The 22,262-nt window shown below is 33.8% G+C and overlaps 1 protein-coding gene across 1 annotated transcript in view; it reads right to left on the bottom strand.

The window, feature by feature from the left end:
* Positions 1–22,262, bottom strand: part of LOC105321966 (coiled-coil domain-containing protein 134) — a 131,591-nt gene that overhangs the window by 90,836 nt on the left and 18,493 nt on the right. The gene's annotated exons all lie outside the window — the stretch shown is intronic.

The raw sequence follows: 22,262 nt of genomic DNA, 5'->3' as shown, positions 1-22,262 counted from the left end.
CTTTTTTTGTAGACATTTGTTGTCTTTTAATAAAGATGAAAATAATGGGTGGGCCTTGAGTGGTACAATAGATCGACATGCCTGCCAATACATTGATTTGAATTAAAGCTCTTTAAAATATGTGACAACATTTTTTAGGTTAAGTTTATTCTTCAGTCAAGTGAGTATGGATATGAAACGTCATACGAAATGAATTCATGCCTGGTAAATGACAATCGTTTATATAATGGAGAAGGCCAATTAAATTTTTCAATGTTTTTAATTTGAGGAGTGCATTTATTCTAGTGCATTGAGGTACATTTTTCTTCTTTCACATATAGGATTTTTAAAAATAAAATACAATAACTAGTAAGTAGTGGAGGGAGATAATGTACCTTTGTGCTCTCATGTATTTAAGTATTTTTATGAAGTGATGGGGGAAGGGGAGGGAGGCTAAAATAAAGGGAACTGGAAGTTAACCGTGAACACCAACTGAAAATTTAGTTATTTATATTGTATATAATCTTATTTTTGGTAAAAATGGTATTCCATAAAGGTAAATATGTCAAAGATTAAGTATATGCTAAAATAAGTGAAAAATTCGGATATTCAGAATTAAGAATTTTTTCTTTCCTTTGTCGAATTTGAGTCGGATAGAGATTTCTAATTTTATGAATAGTACTTACTGTTTATGATAAATAAGGCAGGTAAATGAAGGTAGATTTGCATAGGAGCATCATGGAAAAATAAAACGCTGATGATTTTGTTGCAAAATGGCATGTTGGAGAGATGATAATGCAATTGCTTTCAAAAGTATCTGCATGTGAATTAATTTCTTCTAAGGCTCTAGTCGATATGACAGCCGAAGGTATTGATATTGGTGTTTTTGGGATTTAGATCTTGTAAAGGTAAGAAACAAACTTTGTGTAGTAATGAGGAGTTAAAGAATGTTTAAGGCATAATTTCCCAAATTACTGAAAATGGAGCTACTCAAAAATTTAGAAGAAAATTTAGTTACATGTTTGTTCCAAAATAATGCATTTTCCTCCACAGTATTTTATGAAGTGAGGTTATGCTCGGCTTAGCAATGCCTTTGTTTTATACTGTTCCTCTAGTTACCGGATAATCTTTACGGCAAAGAGTTCACAATTATCTGAACATGGGTGACACAAAATAGTTCTATTCGAATGTTGCAAAGTTAACTGTTTGTTGTTTATAATAAATATCTTTAACTCTTTACCCCTTAATGCCACCTTTTGACGCATAGGCCATATCCTTAACACTCTACCCTGGGCTACCCTTAGACTGTTTTCAGATGAACTGAAAACAGCTGGTGTGTGTTTTTGAATAGACTTATTACAGGTCTTAGCAAATCAAACACATAGAAAATTATATATCAATGGATTTGTAATAAATTAAAATTTTAATATTCATTGAAAAAAAATTTTTTTAAGTCACTAATAAAGCAATACAGGTGCTAACAGGTATATGAAAATAAAACTGAGTGTTCTACATTAAAGCTTTATTAAGAATAATTTCACAACAGATACTTGATAAACATATTTAAAACTGTATATATTACAAATAATTATTTAATAATTTTTATAGAAAGATTCCATTATCATCATGGAATTCGTTTTTTGATAGTAAACAATTAAATGTACCTGTGGCTGACTTTTCAATTCATGTCTATCATTTTCAGACTTATATTTACGGTTTTTTTTTCAATAAACATGTTAAATGGTGTAAGAGGATTTGATAAATCTAGCATGTTAACTAAATAAGTGTGTTGACTTTTTAAAAAAATACAAATTTACCGGTATATTCGTGTATTTAGGGGTTGCAGGTAATGCACACCTTGTGTTCCGTTTTCTGTAACTACACAGATTTTTCCACAAAATTTTGCATGAATTTGACATCTGGCTTTCATCTTTCAATCTCACTACCAATAAATCTAGAAAATTCTGCCTCTATACTTGATTATAAACAAAAAGTGAAAACATGTGCGATGTCCGCATCGTAGTCCGCCATCTTTGTTTATTGTAGTAATGCATCACGCCACCATACACAGGTAAATCACGTGATATCTTTATTTAGAATGAGTGAACAACCATCCGTATACATGGCCAGGTGTACACCAGTCAATGTTTATAATAAACAACAGGTGTTGAGGGGTCTAATTAAGAGCTGTGTATAGGGTGCGTCAAAAGTCGTCATTAAGGATATGGCCAGGGTCGTCAAAACGCGTCATTAAGGGTTAAAGGATAGACACCTCTAAGGGGAAAAGAGTTAAGGAAGATTATATTTTTACGTATGTTAATTATCACTTACGTTATTGTAACCAATATGAATAAATTTTGTTTACCCCCCCCCCCCCCCCCCCCCCCCCCCCCCCCCCCCCCCAATGCATCACAGTGCCGCCATGCTTCCCGCTATGCATACTTACAATTATTATAAGCAAAAAATCTTTTTCCAATTAAAATCATAACAGTGATAAGTAAATGTAAATTTGTCGTTATTCCATTCAATCTTCATAAAAACGTTTGCACTCGCAGAGAGCGTCGCTATCTTCAATCGACATCGATCTTAGCAAGGAGGCACATAAGGTTAACGGTGAAAGGACTGAACTTATGGTTGAGATATTTTGAAACTGTGTTAATAAATCGGTAATAAATGCATAAATAGAGGAGTACTACTTGTTTTAATATAATGTGCCTTCTTCGACACCTCCGCCATTATCGAATGTTAGGGATATACCAAGATCTAGAAATAGCACAATGTTCCATCGATGGAATTAGCTTGGTTGTGCTATGATTGAATTGTTTATTTGCCGTAAAAATTTTGGAAACTTGAGCAAATGTACTCAAATTAGAACAATTAATACAGTTAAGCCTGATTGCAAGTCATACACAGAAGCGATGTCACATAACTATTATATAGAGTCATCGTAGGCCTATGCCTCTGAAAATGATTGTGTGCACATGTCATGTGAAGAGACTTACTGCAAAGTTATAGTGCAGTAATTAATTTTAAATTAATTTGGTGTCTAAACAAGTTTGCTGTGCTGTAATTGCATAGTTCTGCCTGTTTATCCATGCATCAAAAATTTTCTAGGGAAAACACTAAAAAGAAGAGAAGAAAACTCTAACATAATGACATTTTTGCGCCTGTTCTTAGTAAGTTCTTCGTGCGTAGGAATACAAGGTATACTGATATTTAAGAGCATGTTGGTTTTAAGTGTTTTTGTGTCTTATATCGCTGAATAAATTTACTGTTAATGTACTTCAGTCGTTGGATAAAAGAAAGAACAAATTCTCATATTGGAGTTTGAGTCTGACATCATCATAAATTTTTCAGGCAGTCCATGATTTTCCTTTAAGCAATGATGGTTCAACCAATTGATAAAAGAGGCGTCTAGATTTCAATCCTATCTGTTTTGGTCACTAAGGTTCGACCAATCAATAAACAAGGCATGTTGATATCTGTCCTGTTAGTCTCTATAGAGCTATGAATTAACTAAAGTTTCCTTAAGAAATACAGGGAATCATACTCGATACATGTAAATATAGTCATATCAAACCTGTAAGCCATTATGGCCCTTCAGGCCTTTGATTGATTCCTAATGGTTAGTTGCTAGCTGATTAGTTATGACCAATGTTACTCAGGTGAGTGGTGTAGCCCCAGGGCCTCTTGTTGGTATGTTAATAATTGTGAGGACAGTGTCCTCATAAAAAAACAATAAAGTCATGTGATGAGATTGATCATGCATTATGGGTAAAATTAAATGTGGAGAATTGTTTAAGAGCATGGAAATCCCAATTGGCTTTGCATACTTCATTGATGATTTTGATTTTAGTGAAGCATTGTCCCTCTGTAATGATTTTGGTTTAGATGTCTTAGATTCTACTATTTACGGAAAGAATAGTATCCAATTTTTTACTCAGATGCTTGAAGACAAGACGAACCCCCCACTGCTGTATCCTGTAAGAGTTAGTTTATGTTACTTCACTAAAAGATGTTGACTTTTATCTGATCAGTTACCTAGGTTGTCTTCGAAAAAGTTGTTTGACATGGTATAATAGTTGACTTAACAAGTAAATGACCAGTTGAAAGATATAAATGTTTGATTTTATAATTATTACTTATAAGATGTTAATTTATTAGCTTCCTCAATGGAATTTCTCAGAGTAAGCACAAGTCTTTAAAGTGGCATTACAGCTCATTTTGTGCATAACACATGCAGACAGGGCCAGGCTGTTAAATAATCTTATTTTAGTTTGAATGGAAAACTTTTAGGAGCTCTAGATTTTCCTGAGCCTTCCAGATTGTGATTTGGCTTTTCCAAGTCTGTTGTTAATGTCCTCATCAGCTCCTCCTTTTGTTGTTATAATGCCCACTAGGTAGGTAAATGTTTCCACATCTAGGTATTTTTCGTCAATCTTGACTGCTTCCCATACATCTGTGTTGTTTCTCATTACCTTGGTCTTAGACTCTTTATTAATTCTGAGGCCAGCTTGTCTTGCAATTTCATTAAGTTTTTGTGTCTTTTGTTGGATGTCATGGGATTTGCTGAAAGTAAGGCAATGTCGTACTAAATCTTCATGTTTTCGAGTGAAGTACCATCTTATTCCTGTTGGTTCTGTTTCTGTAATTCTTGTCATTATGAAATCTATAACTAGCAGGAAAAGAAACCAAGACATATTTGTGCAGCCCTGTTTCACTCCTGTTCTTACTCCAGACCAATCAGTTTCTTCACCATCTTCAAATACTGCACATTGGAATGTTTCATATAGTAGCTTCACTATCCTGACCAGTTTGTCTGGGATGCCATAAAATTTCATGATTGACCAAAGGCTTTCTCTATGAATGGAATCAAACGCTTTCTCAAAATCAACTAAATTATAACAGTGTAGAATTCCACTCTGTACATCGCTCTATTATGTTGCGGAGAGTGATTAATTGTTCTGTTGTACTTCTTCCTCTTCTAAAACCAGCTTGATCTTCACATCATTCAAAATCATGTCGATTTTTTAATGTAAATTCTGAATTCAGGAACATCTTTGACACGTAGTTGCAATCTTATTAATGCAGTATAAAGATTTAAACTTTTAAAACGAGCACAACTTCTATTCTTTTATTTTACAGTGTTTAAAAAAACGAAATGACCAGGGCTGCGTTCAAGATCGTAGCTGCTCCGTAGGGCTACGTAGTTGAACGATAAGCTAGCCTAGCCGCTAGGTAGATATTCGTAGCCTAAATATTTAATGCTAAGCATAAAATTCAAGATGGCCACCTTAGTTACCACTTTGTAACAATCATGAAATTTATTTACTTATTGATATTTTGTTCATCTTTTAAGTTATAATGAATTTTAGCATGCATATTTCCACTTGAAATTAACAAATTATGTTGATGTAATTAGTCTTTAGTTGAATATTTTCAACTTAAAATCTGAGACCTAGCGATCCATTCAAGAAACCTTGATATCTACGACCTAGCGGCTAGGCTAGCTGCTACGATCTTGAATGCAGCCCAGGATGAGGAAAATGAGCTGTGGTGTCTTTTTAATAATCCTGCATGTTGTTATTGAAAATAAAAATATTTAATAAAGACATTTTGAACTATTGTGTGTACAAAATGGTTTACAAATGAGCTGGATCAGTGGGATTTCAACATTGTTCAAAGACTTATAGACTCCATCCATTGAATTAGTGCTACCAATGGAAGAATTATCTGTTCATTACAATAGAAATTAAACTAAAAAGTGAAACTAGATCAGCAAAGTGAAAAAGAGATATTTTTTTTCTTGATAGGTGATCACAACATTAGGCCAGCATTTTAAAATTGTTCTTTTATATAATGCTTTATTTCTGTGATATTAATTGATAAAAACAGTCAAATATATTGCACAGACAACCCATACAAATTTGCACACATCACTCGTACCAAGTTTTTTTGTAAGTTTACTCTCTATGTTGATACATAAAAAAAGAACCTCTAGGCTACTTTTGCTAATTTGTATAGAAATAAAGAGAGAAAAAAAACATGAATAAAAACATCTGATTTCTAAAAAAAAAATATATTTCTAATAAATTTCCATTTTGAAAAAAGAGCATCAAAATTATTAACCGTAGATTTTTTTTCAGATATAAATTAAACACTGAAATCATTTACTTGACCTTAATATCTAAATTTGTATTTAAAAAAACTATAAAGTTAAAATTTGTATTTTTTTAATTGCATAACCTTGATCCTCTTTAAAAGCTTCTTCATATCTTATCATGATTGATACACACCTCTGTAAGTGTCTCAAAATTCTTCGTAGTAGATTGTGTTGCAGAACCCAATTATAAGATAGACTCAAGCAGGACAGGGCAAGATACAGTTTTTAAATGTGAAGACATTTTACAAGATGTATAAGAGAGAGAAAGTTGTTAGGACAGAGAGAGAAAGTTGTTAGGACAGAGAGAGAAAGTTGTTAGGACATATTACAGGAAGTCTGTCTTGAGCATGTGCAGATAAATAATTATGCCTTTAATGTGAAGAATGGAAGGACCCATTGTTATTGAACTGACTCTTTTGAGTTGTATGCTGCTGGTTTTGGTCCACATACTACTTTTGCTGCTCATAGTAACAAGAAGATGGACAAGACTTTTTGCAAGATGGGATAGTAGGATGAATGAATAAATGCACAAGGTTTCATTTTTGGTTTGAAAAATATAGTGTATTAATTGATTTTCATTATAAGGGTGTTGTCCAAAATGAGAGTGAGTTTTTTAAAGAAGATAAAGGGTTTACATAAATTCTAGTATGCAGTACGTTGTTCAACTTGATGTGTGTGCACTGTAGAGGAAATGTATCAATTCACACTTAAGTACTGATAAATTATTAAAAATTGTATAAACAATATTTTTGCAGGGATTAAGGATTTGATTGCAAGAAGAAGAAGAGAAGGTAAGCTACCTACCAGAATTTTAAAATTCAATTTTTGACTTGATGAAAATATAGGGCCGGTGGGTTGGTGGCTATAAAGGGTACCCCAATAGTTGATCAATTTTTTTTAAGGATTATGTTTACTCACAGGCGAAAAAATACCACTAATAGGAACGAAAGACTAATTATAGTACATTGTACCAGGTACCCCTACTATTGTGGTGCTATTTTTCACTTTCAAAAAACTAGGTCAATGACCTACTTTTTATGCTAGTGACCTGAATGTTTATTGAAAAAATTTGTAAAATTGTCCACCCTTTCCAAGGTTTTCTTTATTTTGTAATTATTAGAAATAATAAAAGAATTTGTTGGTTGGAAAATGGTGAAATACGAATAGCTTTACTAATTTCATATATTTTCAATAGTCTTTTTTAGCTCCTATTTTAAATTCAATTTAGTCTGAATTTCTTTATCAATTTTCAAAATTCCCTGCCCATTTTTTATCGAGTTTTACAAAAAAAAAAAAACTAACTAATTGGAGCTACAAACCATTGATTGCCTAAAACTGTTCTGTTGATATTAAAATTATATGAGGTAAATGATCATTTTTTTTGGAGATATTATATCTGAAATTCATTTTATGTATTTTGAAAAATTTTCCCATCTTATGTCAGCCAGTGATATAAAATCATACTTGAGATAAGTAAAGGATATAAGCCTCAAACTGTCCATTCTGTGGGAGAAAGAACTGATCAAGGTCTGTAGGGCGGAGATTAGTTATTTCTCTCGCAGAATGGACAGTTTGAGGCTGATATCCAACTTAAATCATTATCTTCTTTGTTTTAAGAATGGACAGTATCAGGTAAACCTGTTGACATTGCTGATAAATATATATATTATTTTACTTTGAACAATAAAACCTGCCTTGCATAGAACTTTGTGTTGTTCACTTAATGGACAGTTTCAGGTATGTGGAAGGGGTTTATATAAAGCAGTGAATATTCCTATTCCTTCACTCCTCTACTAATTTTTAAGCAACACTGTACGCGTCTCCAGTGGGGAAAGCATTTCTTATTTAACAACATTTTAGGATGTAAAAGAGGTACTGCATATATTGACACTGTTCAATGTGATATTCTTGATATTGGAGGGGGGGGGGAATGATGTGCCAAATTTTGATATGACTTACAAAATCATTTGATGAAATTATGAAGCCAAACAAAACAAAAGAATGCATTAACTGGCAAAAACTTTTCCAGGGGTATGGAGGAGGTTGACGGTCAAGGTTTAGTTTTATGAACTTTTTTCTGGGAGAATGTAGTCCAGATGATCAAGAATCAACTTTTGTGAAGAATATGATTTTCATGTAGGAGGCATGTAGTGCAGTGAAATTTGTCTCAGTCTACGTTCTGATCATATATGATGTGATTTGTGGTTACAAGTAATTAATGTGATAAAGTGAATTAGTTCTGATTCATGCCTCTGAAAAATGGAGTAGATGTATATCATACTGGATAATATTTACTAGTTTTTAGCTCACCTGAGCTGAAAGCTCAAGTGAGCTATTCTGATCACTTTTTGTCCGTCGTCCGTCCGTCCGTCCGTCTGTCCGTCCGTCCGTCTGTCCGTCTGTCTGTCCGTCTGTAAACTTTTTACATTTTGAACTTCTTCTCTAAAACCGCTTATCCAATTTCAACCAAATTTGGCACAAAGCATCCTTATGGGAGGGCGAATATAAATTGCAGAAATAAAAGTCCGATCTGTATTCAAAGCGGAGAAAACCTTGAAACTGTAGAAAAAGGGGGGTGCATTTTAAAAAATCTTCTTCTCAAGAACTACTGATTCCAATTCAACGTAGTTTAGCATAAATTATCCTTATGGGAAGGAAAATATAAATTGCAAAAATTAAGGTCTAATTCTGTTTCAAATCTGAGTTATTACGAAAATAATAATAAAGGAAAGGCGTGTTTCAATCAGTTTAATAGCTTCGGATTCGGCATCCGGTAAAATGGGTAGACAAGACTTGGCCTGGGCAAAACAAAAGATTGGCAGTTATTAATTTGCCAATCTCATTAAAATTTCAGGATATTTGATGGACCAGTATATTTATATTTGCTGTAAATATTGCTGCAAAATAATGCGTATTTGGAATTGACGATTGCCGATCTGCCCCGGCTTTTATTTTGCCACGGCCCGGGTTTGCGTACCCATTTTACCAAGACTCGTATTCCATACATCTAAAACGAGGTTCTTTGTTTAAAGCAGCCATGACATTATACGAAAAAGGGTCGATCTGACTATGATGAATTTGCTTGTTGTGTAACAGTTCGCGAATGAAGGGAAATTTTTGAAACATGCAAAATATATTGGTGCCGATTTTGTGAAGTAAATTGAGGCTAAATATTTCAATGCGTTGACAGTTTTCACACATGACGTTGGTGTTAGCTTGTTCTGATTTTCGTTTCGTTTTCATTATTTATGCTTTGTAACCTGGGAACTATCGTCTGTGTTTCGTGATTTTTACGTATCAAATCAAACAGAGACTTCGGTAAATCAAACAGTTAACTGTTTACCTGCGCAAATTAAGCAAAATCTGATGTATCAAAAAAGTACTGAAATACAATTCATTCTATCGGTAATTCGGCATTATATTTTGCGTAATGGTATATTAATGCAATAGGTTTTGTTGAGATGCTCGGCATTTTCTCGAGTTTATTCAGTTTAAATAGAGTTTGATATCGCTGTCGGAAATATGTAGGTATATACATGTACATGTATATATATGATTCATTTCGAAAAAATAAATTGTGTTCTTTATTTGTTATAGTGCATGTTTCTTGTGTTTTAATTGTTTACAATTTCTATTTACTAACCATATTTGAGTGTTAAGCTTCGAATTATAAGCAAGATACAGAGATTTGCTCACGATTCTATGTTTGTACACAGATCTTAAAAACTAAAGATTAAAAAACTAAAAAAAATTTCAATATTTATTAAGAAAATTTTCAAAGTCTCTTCTTCCAGAAACCAACTTTAACAACTTATTGTATTGTAAACTTAACCTTTTTTAGCTCACCTGAGCCAAAGTCTTCTCAAAAACTATTAGGCCAGGAAAGCTCAAATTTGAGTGGAAGCATCCTCAGATAGTGTAGATTCAAGTTTGTTCAAATCATGGTCCCCGGGGGTAGGGTGGGGCCACAATAGGGGGATCATGTTTTACATAAGAATATATAGAGAAAATCTTTAAAAATCTTCTCAAAAACTATTAGGCCAGAAAAGCTCAAATTGAAATGGAAGCATCCTCAGGTAGTGTAGATTCAAGTTTGTTCAAATCATGATCCCCGGGGGTAGGGTGGGGCCACAATTGGGAGATCAAGTTTTACATAGGAATATATTGAGAAAATCTTTTAAAAATCTTCTTCTCAAAAATATTTGGCCAAGAAATCTCAAATTGGCATGTAACCATCCTTAGGAAGTGTAGATTCAAGTTTGTTCAAATCATGGTCCCTGGGGGTAGGGCGGGGTCACAATGGGGGATGAATTTTTATAGATAGAGAAAATCTTTAAAAGTCTTATTCTCAAAATTATTAGGCCAGGAAAGCCCAAATTTGAGTGGAAGCATCCCCAGATCATATAGATTCAAGTTTGTTTAAATAATAGTCCAGGGGTAGGGTGAGGCCACAATGGGGGATGAATTTTTACTTAGGAATATATAGAGAAAATCTTTAAAAATCTTCTTTTTAAAGAATTTTGGCCAGAAAGGGTTTAAACTTGTGTAGAGGCATCCTCGGGTAGTGTAAATTCAAGTTTGCAAAATCACAGTCCCTAGTGGTAGGGCGGGACCGTGATGGCGGTTTGAATTTTTACATAGGAATATAAAGAGAAAATCTTTAAAACTATTCTGGGAAAGTATTCGGTTCAAAACTCAGTACTTAGTGTGAAAGCAAAGGTTATGCAGATTTAAGTCTAATGAAACCATGATTCCCTAGAGAAAAATGGGGCCATGAAATGGGGGGGGGGGTATATAGGAATAGAGACAAATCTTCTTACAGGTACAACAACAAAAGGGGCTTGGTATTTACCAAAAAATAAGAGGTTGATAAAAATTGGCAGATTTTCAATTTTTTTAGCAAGATCTACTGTACTCAGTTGTCAAGAAATTTTGATACTGTAATGCTAATTTGATCAGAATTAAGGCAATTGTTGCTCAGGTGAGCGATGTGGCCCCTGGGCCTCTTGTTAGTGTTTCTTCGCTGTATCATGCTAGTACCTGTCTCATTCTTAAGGTGTTAAACACTAAATTTGTTTTTTAATTTACAAATGTGATGCCTTTATTCTTGTTTCAAACTTACCTGTAGCCGTCCAATAAGTTTATATTTTAACTAATCTCTGTCCATTATTTTTAAGAATGGACAGTTTTCTATCCATTATTTTAGGAATGGACACTTACAGGTTACTTGTTGGATTGTTTTTAAATTTACAGTCATTGGACAAAAGTATTCGTCGGTGACGTCAAAATGGCGGCGATTTGTTTACATTAACTACTCAATAAAAACTACTCTCCTGATTTTAATATTTGTTGTCTTACCTTAGTATTTTGTGAGATTGCCCTTCATTTTAATAACTTCTAGAAGACGGGTTGGACGAACATATTCTACCGATAGGTTTTGCCAGAATCGTGTCACTTCCGCGATCAGCTGGTCTTTAGACTAGATAGTGTTTCTTGTAGATTGCAGGTGTCTTTTAAGTTTCAACCAAATATTCTCAATAATATTGATATCGGGAGACTGAGCTGGCCATGATGTAGTGTTTATATTATTTTCTTCCATATATGCACTGAGTAATCTGGATCTATGAACGGGGGCATTGTCATCTTTAAACACATAATTTCCATGAGGAAAATGTCGAACAATAACGGGCCACAAATTGTTTTTTAATATATCAATTTATTTTTCGGAGTTGATATTACCATTTACACTGGTCAATGTTCCAACACCATCGTAACAAATACAACCCCAGATCATAACAGACAGTTTGCTCTTCGATGGCGCGCACACGAGATGGGGGTTGTCAACTTCATCGGTCTTTCGCCAGATATATACACGGTTGTTATTACCTCAGGGGCTGACAAATACATTTTTTAGGCACTTGCCCTCGGGCAAGTAGCTAGGCAAAATTTACTTGCCCTACCTCAATATCTACTAGCCCTACCAACTTCTTTATTGTGATTAAAAATAAACAATAAACATACTGTATGATGTTTTTGCCCTTTATTTTAAATTTTCCCACTTTTAATACTCTTTATGAAATATATATGGTGTTGATTTAATATCTCTTCCTCTTGGTCTTCTCGAGAATGTGAAAAAATCAACACTTTTCATATTGATAGTTAACTGGATTTGTTGTAAAGGTAAAAACAAACATTTTATTAACAGTTTTGGGTGTTTTGTTATTTTCTTTCACCTTAGGTGAATGTCCAAAATAATTGGTGACAAGTGCACACGCGTTCACAACCGTAGTTTCAATAAGGCCACAGAGGTGTTAAAAATAAAGATGAAATGAATCTTTAGTGAGTTGTTTAATTTAATCTAATTACTAGTATATCTAATCATTTTAGGCCTGATATTTTAATTTTCAAAAAGATTTCGGCTATGATTACGATTAGCAAGTGATAACAAGCACATATCTATTTTTAGCATCATTCATGGCGGCGTACATGGAGACGGTGAACACACCTCAAAGAAGTTACACATAGAATAAACAGCTCAAATTTACGTTTAAAAATTGCCATTTTATAAGTATTTATCTATCGGCAGATTATAATCAAAACAGTTTTTGCAGTTGAAGGCTCTAACAAAGATTGGATTAGTTTTTAACCATTACGATAAACAAACACAAGAACAATACGTAGTACTAAGAGTTTTATTGAATGATGATGACCCGTACTGCACTTGAAAAAAAAAAACCCATGTGAAAATCCTATCGTGGTGTATAATTTAAGCAAAAAAAGTGCGTATCATATTCGGCAAGATACGGTACTTTCATTTTCAGTACATATGCGAAAGTTTAAAAAGTCACTTGCCCACGGGCAAGTCCCTACCAAATTTTTACTCGCCCGATCGGAAAAATCACTTGCCCCGGACGTCGGGCAATCGGATTTGTCAGCCCCTGTACCTATTACTACCAGACATTCATCACTGAATATCCAGTTCTTCCAGTGATCATCAACAGTACAGTTTTTTCTTTCTCTGCACCACGAGACGCATTTTTTCCTGTTACATACTCTGACGATCATCTTCTTTTTCTGCACCCGTCTATTGTATCCCATTTTAAATAATTTTCTCCTGACAGTCTTTGAACAAAATGTAGAATCCTTTGCATTATTTATTTCACTTGTTATATCATCCAGTGTCCCTCTCCTGTTACTTTTCATGATTCTTTTCATCGCGCACGGAGAACTTCGGCTTCCGCCCAGATCGATGCCTGTTTTCCACACTTCCATGAACTTCAAATTTTTTAATAATACTAACAATAGTAGTCCTAGGTATTCCCAACAACCTCCCAATTTCTGCCTTATTCTTCTCTGTTTTGTAAGCTTCTATAACTTTCATTCTTACAGCCACCGGAATTTCCTCTAACTTACGAGGGGGCATTTTCCCAAGCTTTGTTTATAGAATATTTTGACAGCCGACAAAAATTGTAAACTCTGACGTAATCTATGGGAAGAAATTCCGAACCTGACGTGCTTTCTATAAATAGCACGATACAAAAATAGCCGCGACGAATTTACAACATCAAAGGCATTTTGACGCCAGCGACGAATACTTTTGTCCAATGACTGTAGAAGTATTTTATTTAGCATAAAAGCCAAAAATAACAAAGGATTACGTAACAAAAATGTTTTAATACAAACATAAAACATGTAAGATTATGAGAAAAAAACACATAGAAACTCAACTTTTGCAGTTACATTGCTAAAGAAAGTTTTTAAGAGAAAATAAAATGAAACTAAGATGCTGTCATTAGACAGTAATAACCGCACCAAGTGTTTGCCCCTAAATAACACTGTTTTGTACCAGTTTGTAATTAAAAATGAAGGCCACATGCAAGCTCCGGTAATACATTTAAAAATTATAATTTTCATAACTGAAGGATGAGATCCCTTCCCATATAATAATACACATGAGCAGCACTTTATGTGCAATTTGGGGTAGAACTGTTTGCAGTGAATTTTCAGTTAATCAATAATCTTAACATTACATGTCATAGAAAGTATAATGGTCTATATAATTATTACAAACAAAATTAAAAATTAAATTATGCCCCCTCCCTGTGGCGGTTGCCGTTTTTAGATTTGCTTCTATGTGCCTACATGTACATCATCGTGTGCACATATTTAGAGAAGGGGTGGGAATGAGAGGTCCAGACCTCCCCCCCCCCCCCCCCCCCATGAAAATTCATTTATATCAGTAGTAAAATTACCAAAAATACACCTTGGACCCCAAGCTCTTGCAGACATGTAACCGCTCTAACCCATTGCGCTTCAATGTTAGGTTACATTATTTGGGGGTAAATATTTAATTGATATTTATACTTTATTATTTCAATAGGAAGTATCATTCACAATATGCAGATGTCCTGCACCACCTTAAAGCTGTTATTTACCTAATAAAATAGTGCAAGGGGTTTTGAAGAATAGGTCATAAATATACATGCATGTTACAAACAACTGATTTTTGTCTGAAGTTACGTACACAACACAGGTCTGCATGTCTCATTAGCGAGTACTAGTTTCACCCAGCTCTTCGATTTGATGGGTTTCATTTTACATGGTGTACACTTTGTCAGACTTACACTATTGAGTTTAACCCATATTGACCCTGTATAAACAATTTCGTATTAAATTTGTGTATTACATGTAAGTAAGTGTAGAGACTTATCATTTTCATATGAGTTATAATAGGAAGGAAGGAGTATTTCTTAATGTATTATAATATATATTTGAGTTTGTTTGGGGGTGGGGGTTCCATGTCATATTTGACAATTTTTTAATGTAATTTAAAAAGAAGACAAAGCCATACTACAGTCATGAACATGAATAGTATAGAACAAAACACAAACTAATACAATTATATATACATAGGAAGTATAACAAAACATAGATGATTGATCTATATCTGGGATCAAAAGGGTTTGGGGCCTAACATTGAACCTTGTAGGAAGAATCGTAGAATCTTTTGTAAATGGTAACTTGAAAACCAACAAAGATAATAATGTAGGGTTTTCATAATCATATAATGACTGTTACTGGCAATATATAGGGTTTATTAGATCTGACCCCTGGGGTCATTCCCACCCCCCAAGAATTTGAAATTACCATATATCTCAGAAACTGTTATAATCATGACCTCTAAACCATATATATTCATGTTTCTGATGTCAAGGGGCATCAAATGTGATGTAGGTCATGGGCCCTGTGGTTGGTCCTGACCCCCTCGAAAAACAAGTCCCTTAATATTTTCAAAACAGTTGAGATCCCCCACCCTTAAACCATATATATTCTTGATCCTTAAAGGGCATCAAAGGTATGTAGGTAATGGGCCTCGGGGTTAAATTTAATTTTTCAGAACCGTAATGCACATCTATGGAACAGTCCCTATCAAATCCCAAGATATAATGTGTCTATCCATTAAATCGTAAGAGGAGTTCTAGCATCTTCTTTTTTTTTTTTGAGTGATAAACGTCAATTTTCTGCTAATTTTTTACTCCCTGGATGAAATTTAAATTTTTAAAACCTTACTGCACATCTATAGAACAGTCCCTATCATATCCCAAGATATGATGTGCCTATCCATTAAATCATAAGAGGAGCTTTTGGATCTATGTTTTTTTTAAGTGATAAACATCAATTTTCTGCTACTATTTAAATCCCTGGATAAAATTTAAATTTTTAAAACCTTATTGCACATATATAGGACAGCCCCAATTATATCCCAAGCGATAACATAGCTACTCCAAAAGTTGTAAGAGGAGTTCTGGGAACCATACTTTTTTGCAAAAAAACGTCATTTTTTGTTGCCCACTGATCCCCTTAATAAAAAAAAATTTTGGAACCTGATCACACTTCAATATGACACCCCCAATCATATTCTAGAAGGTCATTTGGCTACTGCCAAAAAAAAAATGACGTTTTTGAAACCAGTCTTTTTTAAAAATAAAAAAAAAAAACCGTCATTTTTCAACCATTAAATGACCCCCAGGATAAAATTGAAAATTCCGAAAAGTTTTTGCGCATCAAAATGATACCCTAAAACATATTCCAAGAGATGATTTGTCTACTGTTTAAAATGTAGGACGAGTTTGAGGAAGAAGGTTTTTTGTGAAAAAACGTCATTTTTTACCAATTATTTGACCCCCAGGACTAATAGAAAATTTTTGAAACCTTTTTACAAAACAACATGATACCCCAAATCAAACTCCAAGAGTTCAATTTGCTGGTTTATAAGATGTAAGAGCAGTTTGAGAAAGTAAAACGTGACAGACGGACGGACGGAACAGGGTAACAACTATATACCCGAACTTTCTTTAGAAAGTGCGGGTATAAAAATTGGTTTGAATTTCCTGTTTTTATATTAATCTACCTTTTTCGTAGCATATCTCCCTTGAATACACAAAACATATGTATCGATATGTGTTAATAACATTGCTATTTTGTGTTTTTAAAACAACTTTTTAGTTCAGGTATTGAACTTTGAAAAAATATTTTTTGAAATCTCAAACCCTGATCAGTTATAAACATAATCCTTAAGGGTGTTGTCCAAAATGAAAGTGAGTTTTTTAAAGAAGATAAAGGGTTTACATATATACTAGTTGTCAGATACTAAAGAAGAATGCTTGTGAAATGCCAGTGTGCAGTTGTTTAGCTTGATGTGTGTGCACTGTAGAGGAAATGTATCAATTCATATACATATAAATTATTTAAATTGTAAAAACGATATTTTTGTTTAAATTTAAAAACGATATTTTTGCAGGAAAGGATTTGATGGCAAGAAGAAGAGAAGGTAAGCTACCTACCAGAATTTTTAACTTATTTTTCGAAAGGAAAAATCCAGTTGTTAACCCTTAGGCTGCTATGCGCGACTATTGTCGCGCCGAAGTTTGTGGTCCACCACTGCTACGCGCGACTATTGTCGTTTTTCCGAGAGCGAGTTATCTAAGGTTTCCCCAAACCTCGTTTTGAACAAAAACACGATGGCTATTGTTAGGAATGAAATTTGATTGGTCAATTGATGTTTTCGGAAGGTTTCTAGAGTTTAAAATAAAGGCTGTAGAGCGGTAAACTTCCGAGAAATGTTTTGAATTTGTAGCCAAAATGGCGAACATAGAAAGAAGCGACGAGACGAAAGTTTTGAACTTTTTTCACAGTGATAGCAAAGACGTAAATACTTTTGATGGATTTAATCCTGCAGTACATAACTTAGAAGATGTTGAATTATTGATTTATGTGTCTTTGATGGACTTTGTGCTAAGAAATGACCAAGAATTTGATGCCGATCTCGAGGCAGACTGGTCGCGTGTTGATCCACCGCCATGGAATATCCCATTCACCAGAGAGGAAAAATTAAACGCTAAAATGGAGGATTACGAACCTTTATCGTTTCTTAATTATTTTTTAATGATATGATTATGGTAATTCTTGTTTAATTGATCAACATCTTTACCGAGAGACGTGTGCAGTCCGAGAATGTGAATCAGACCAACATTAAAAAACATTGATAAAGTGTTTGATGTATTTCTTTATTTTTCAGTTATTTTGACCTATTAATTGTTTACCCGATGTTCAAAAATGATATGAATAAAAATGAATCTAACAATGTATGACTTATTCATATACTAAGGAACTTTTACAGTCATTTGGGATCTAAAATATGACAATTGAAGAATGGAACAATAAAAGGCATTGATTTTAATTGATTTTCACATTTGAACGTACCTAGATTGATAAATACAAGTTAAATGAAGAAAATGAGCATTGCATTGAAATCTTCAACATTTTCTCTTGCATTTAAATATAAGTTTGGTAACTGTAGCATAAATAGTTGCTGAGATATATGATTTTAAAACTCGGTGGTCAATTACCATTAATTGTGATTAATTAATTCAGCAGTGGCGGCCATCTTGGCGAAAATTAATGCAGCAGCCTAAGGGTTAACATGATGTAATTGGAGGGCAAGCGGGTCGGTGCCAAAAGGGTATCCCTATTGTACAGAGAACTCCTCCTACAGTTTTTAAGATGGGAAGTTGTTGTTTTACAGATCAATTGTACATGTATCCGAGATGTGCATATTGGATTTTGATTTTTGATAATTTATGAAAAAATGTCAGCTGCTAAACTTAAATTTTTGCAACATATTACATATAGGTTCTAATACTCCCACACATCTGAGAAAAAAAACCTGGTTGCATGGTTATGATGTCCATGAAGCCTTCTACCATAATTATGAAATTCATGGCCCCTTATCTTGGTCAGGAGTTAGTCCTAGAGTGGGGCTAATATGGCCATATAGTAAAATGTATTAAATCTTAGAAAATCTTCTCTACTCCCATATACATTTGAGAAAAACTGCATGGTTATGATGTCTATGAAGTCCTCTAAAGTTAAATTTGACCATATATATCTAACATGTATTTTTATTTACCCTAATTGCTGTTTGTCATCCATTTATAACTTTAACTTCGTCTTTTAAAAACTACATGGTAAATTGTCACTTGACAATATTGAATTGATGTGTTCTATTTTAGGAAATCTACTTTACTTTCAATAATCCTTTTCTCTATTCCCACACATCTGTAAGAAAAACTGAATTCATAAATGTGTAGACCAGGACGCCTCTACCAAAATTGTAAATTTCGTTACCCCCTGGGAAGGGGTTTTGACTAAAGGGTAGGGCCAAAATGGTAATACAGTTTAAAAATAGTCCATATACATTAAAACAACCCACAACATAAGAACGTTAATTTTTACAATCCTATCCTATCAGGGCTCGACATTAACGCTTGTCCGGTACCAGTCAAAAAAATATACGGACAAGTGAATATTGCTGGCCACTTGTCCGACTGGACAAGTGCATTTTTATGTAAAGAAGTCTCCAACATTTAAAAAAGGAAAGAAAATTGTGTGATAAGTTTATCCGTTGTCTCGTTATAAGTTTATCGATTAGTTATTTTGAATTTCGATCCCGACATCAAGTTGCAATGCAATTGAGTTACTCTTGATCGGGATTGAAGTAATGATTTCAAACAACTTTCAACTTTGAACTGTAAAGGTGTGGATCTTAGTTCTTACAAAGTACCAAACACACATGTTATGAAAAAGAAAGGAAGAAAAGATCAAGGATTATGGAAAGAAATGTCATTTATTTTAGGTTTCATCATCATTGATAGACTATGATGGCTTTCCATGTTTAGTTAAAAAAACAGCTGAGAAATCAATATAGCAGTTACATGTTTTTATAAACCTGATGCTAAATTTAAAATGTCTTGTAAATTGCCATGACAAAGCTACAGCTGACAAATCATGTTTAATGTTATGTGGAACAAATACATTTATGAAAAACATTTGAAGTTTCCATTTGATAAGTCAGGTTATTAATTATAGCAAGAATAATCAATAAATGACTTTATTTTAGTAATACAGAACTGTAGTTTTCAAGTTGACAATATTTGATCTTTAATATTGAAAATTTTTCGGACAAGTGAAGTTAAAGTTCGGACAAGTAAATGTCTTGGTCACGGTCACTTGTCCAAATGGACAAGTAGGAAAAAAAGTTAATGTAGAGCCCTGCCTATCATGTATCAAACCTATCGTAACGTGCATGTACATACCATTCTTATCATGCATTATTTCATGTCAGGTTTATCTTTCAATTTATGATTTTTTTCCAATTTTCCTATTGTGTTATTTGTATTCTGCATTTTCATAGCAAGTAATTTTATTTTGAAGTTACAAGTGGTCATTCCTCTTTCTCTAAAGTAATTGTGAAAATCTGAGGTATTTACTAAATGGATGCTCTTATCATTTTTATGTTCATTGCAGTGAGTTATGAATTTGATGATGCTGATGTACCTGGTGATCCAGAATTTAAACCAAGTAATCACTTTTTAATATATTTACTTATTCAGATTTTATTACTAATTAGGGCCCCACTCTGGGGTCGCCCTATAGAAATTATAGCTTAAGGTCAAAGCAAAATTCTATGAAATGCTTTTCATCCCATTGTCCATTATTTAAGCGGGGCCCTTCGAGGTGATCATCATCTCAATTTGTCTAGCTAGGTTTGTTACTGACTGACAATGGAAAGATATTAGGTTGATCAATCTCACAGACGGCAAGGGGAAGCCGAGTTGTCTTTGAGTCATTGCATGATCAACCCATTATATATATCCGTAGTCAGTCAGTTACAAACCAATAAGTGTTGTTTTCCTAAGGACTATCAAATGAGACATTTTTTCCTCAATAAGCGATGATCTTTGAAAATCCATCTAAAGGTGGCCATCTCATCTAATTTAACACAGTTAAACATTAGTAAGTGGGTCAAAGGTTAGGACTAATACCCCAAATATATACAGAAGTACAGAGACTGATTTAATAAAGAAATATTTATCCCACATGTAGATTAAATTTTGCAAATAAGGCCTCAAAAAATTAATGATTTGTTTCTCAGGCACCGCCGCATCAGTAAAATCATCGCCGCATCAAACATTTTTAATTTTCTGGATTTTTCATATATCATTATCGGTTTTCTCTATTATGAAATCAATGTAAACAAACGCTCAGAACAAATGCTTTATTTGATAAATTTTTATATGGCAAATTCAACAAGTAAAATGCCATGAGAAGTCCCCTATTTCAGTTTAGACTTCTGTTATTACTGTGGAGGGGAAAGATGGGCCACAAAATGAAACAGGGGCACAAACCATTTGTCATGTTTGTTCATCTGCAAAAACTCAACCTTTGAAAAGGAAACATTTTAAACTAAAAATAACAAATTAAAACAAATGTTTAAACTTTGCCAATGTATTAGCTTGATGAATATCTGCTGATGAGTATGCAAATAAATCATATAATATGGGTTACCGTCATTGTAAATTTTATTTAAAAAACAAAACAAAACAAACAAAAAAACCTGCCTGCCTCATCAGCATTTCAAAATTTTGGCCCGAGAAACTAATGATTATTTTTTTTTGGCCTAAAATAGGTTTTTAGCTCAAGTGAGCTATTTTGCTCACATTTTGTCTGTCATCCGTCTGTCTGTAAACTTTACACATTTTCAACATTTTCTCAAGAACCATTGTGCCAATTTCAACCAAACTTGGCACAAAGCATCCTTAGCCTAAGGGGATTCAAAGTTGTGAAAATTAAGGACCACGCCCTTTTGCAAAGGGAGATAATAAGGAATTATTGAAAATTTTTAAAAAAAATTTTCTCACAAACCATAAGACTAAGAAAGCTGAGACTTGTGTTGAAGCATCCTCAAGTAGTGTAGATTCAAAGTTGTGAAAATCATGACCCTTGGGGGTAGGGTGGGGCCACATTTGGGGGTTGACTTTTTACATAGGAATATATTGAGTTATCTTTTATAAATCTTCTTCTCAGAAAGCAATCAGCTAGAAAAGCTGAACCTTGTGTGGAAGCATCCTTGGGTAGTGTAGATTCAAGGTTGTGAAAATCATGACTCATGAGGGTAGGATAGGGCCACAATAGGGGTTGAATTTTTACAGAAGAATATTATGAGTAAATCTTTAAAAATTTTAATCTTCTTCTCAGAAACTAATCAGCCAGATGATTCTTTATAATTGTTAAGACTTTGGCTCCAGGACAATTCTTTGGCCTCACAAGAAGGTTCAGAGTTTGATGTAGCTATATATCCTATATATAAACAATTGTTAAGGGTCTTTTTGAGAACTGCAATACTCAACATGTGATCTGACTATAAAATCATCCTGTTAGAAAAGGGACAAATGGTTATAAAAATAAGAATATTCATTTTATCATACCTATTGTTCCTCAGGTGAGCGATGTGACCCATGGGCCTTTTGTTGTTCAATGGCCGCCCATGAATTCGACAACTTACACGGAGAAAACCTTGTTCCACATAGAATTTATTTTTAGAAAAACCCAGCTCGCAAAGCGAGAAGACCCTTGCTGTCATGGGATCTCTTTGAGTGGATTTTGAGCACAAAAGTGAATTGATGATATGCAATATAATGCAAATAGTTCTTATTTCTTTGTCATTGAAATATACTGGTCCTTTGTCTCTATCCTACGATATTATGCATTGCCAGTGTGG

This window comes from Magallana gigas, chromosome 2 (genome assembly GCF_963853765.1).
Source record: "Magallana gigas chromosome 2, xbMagGiga1.1, whole genome shotgun sequence".
Taxonomy (NCBI): domain Eukaryota; kingdom Metazoa; phylum Mollusca; class Bivalvia; order Ostreida; family Ostreidae; genus Magallana; species Magallana gigas.
The sequence above is the reverse complement of the archived record's forward strand: the minus strand, read 5'-3'. Positions and strand labels throughout refer to the sequence as shown.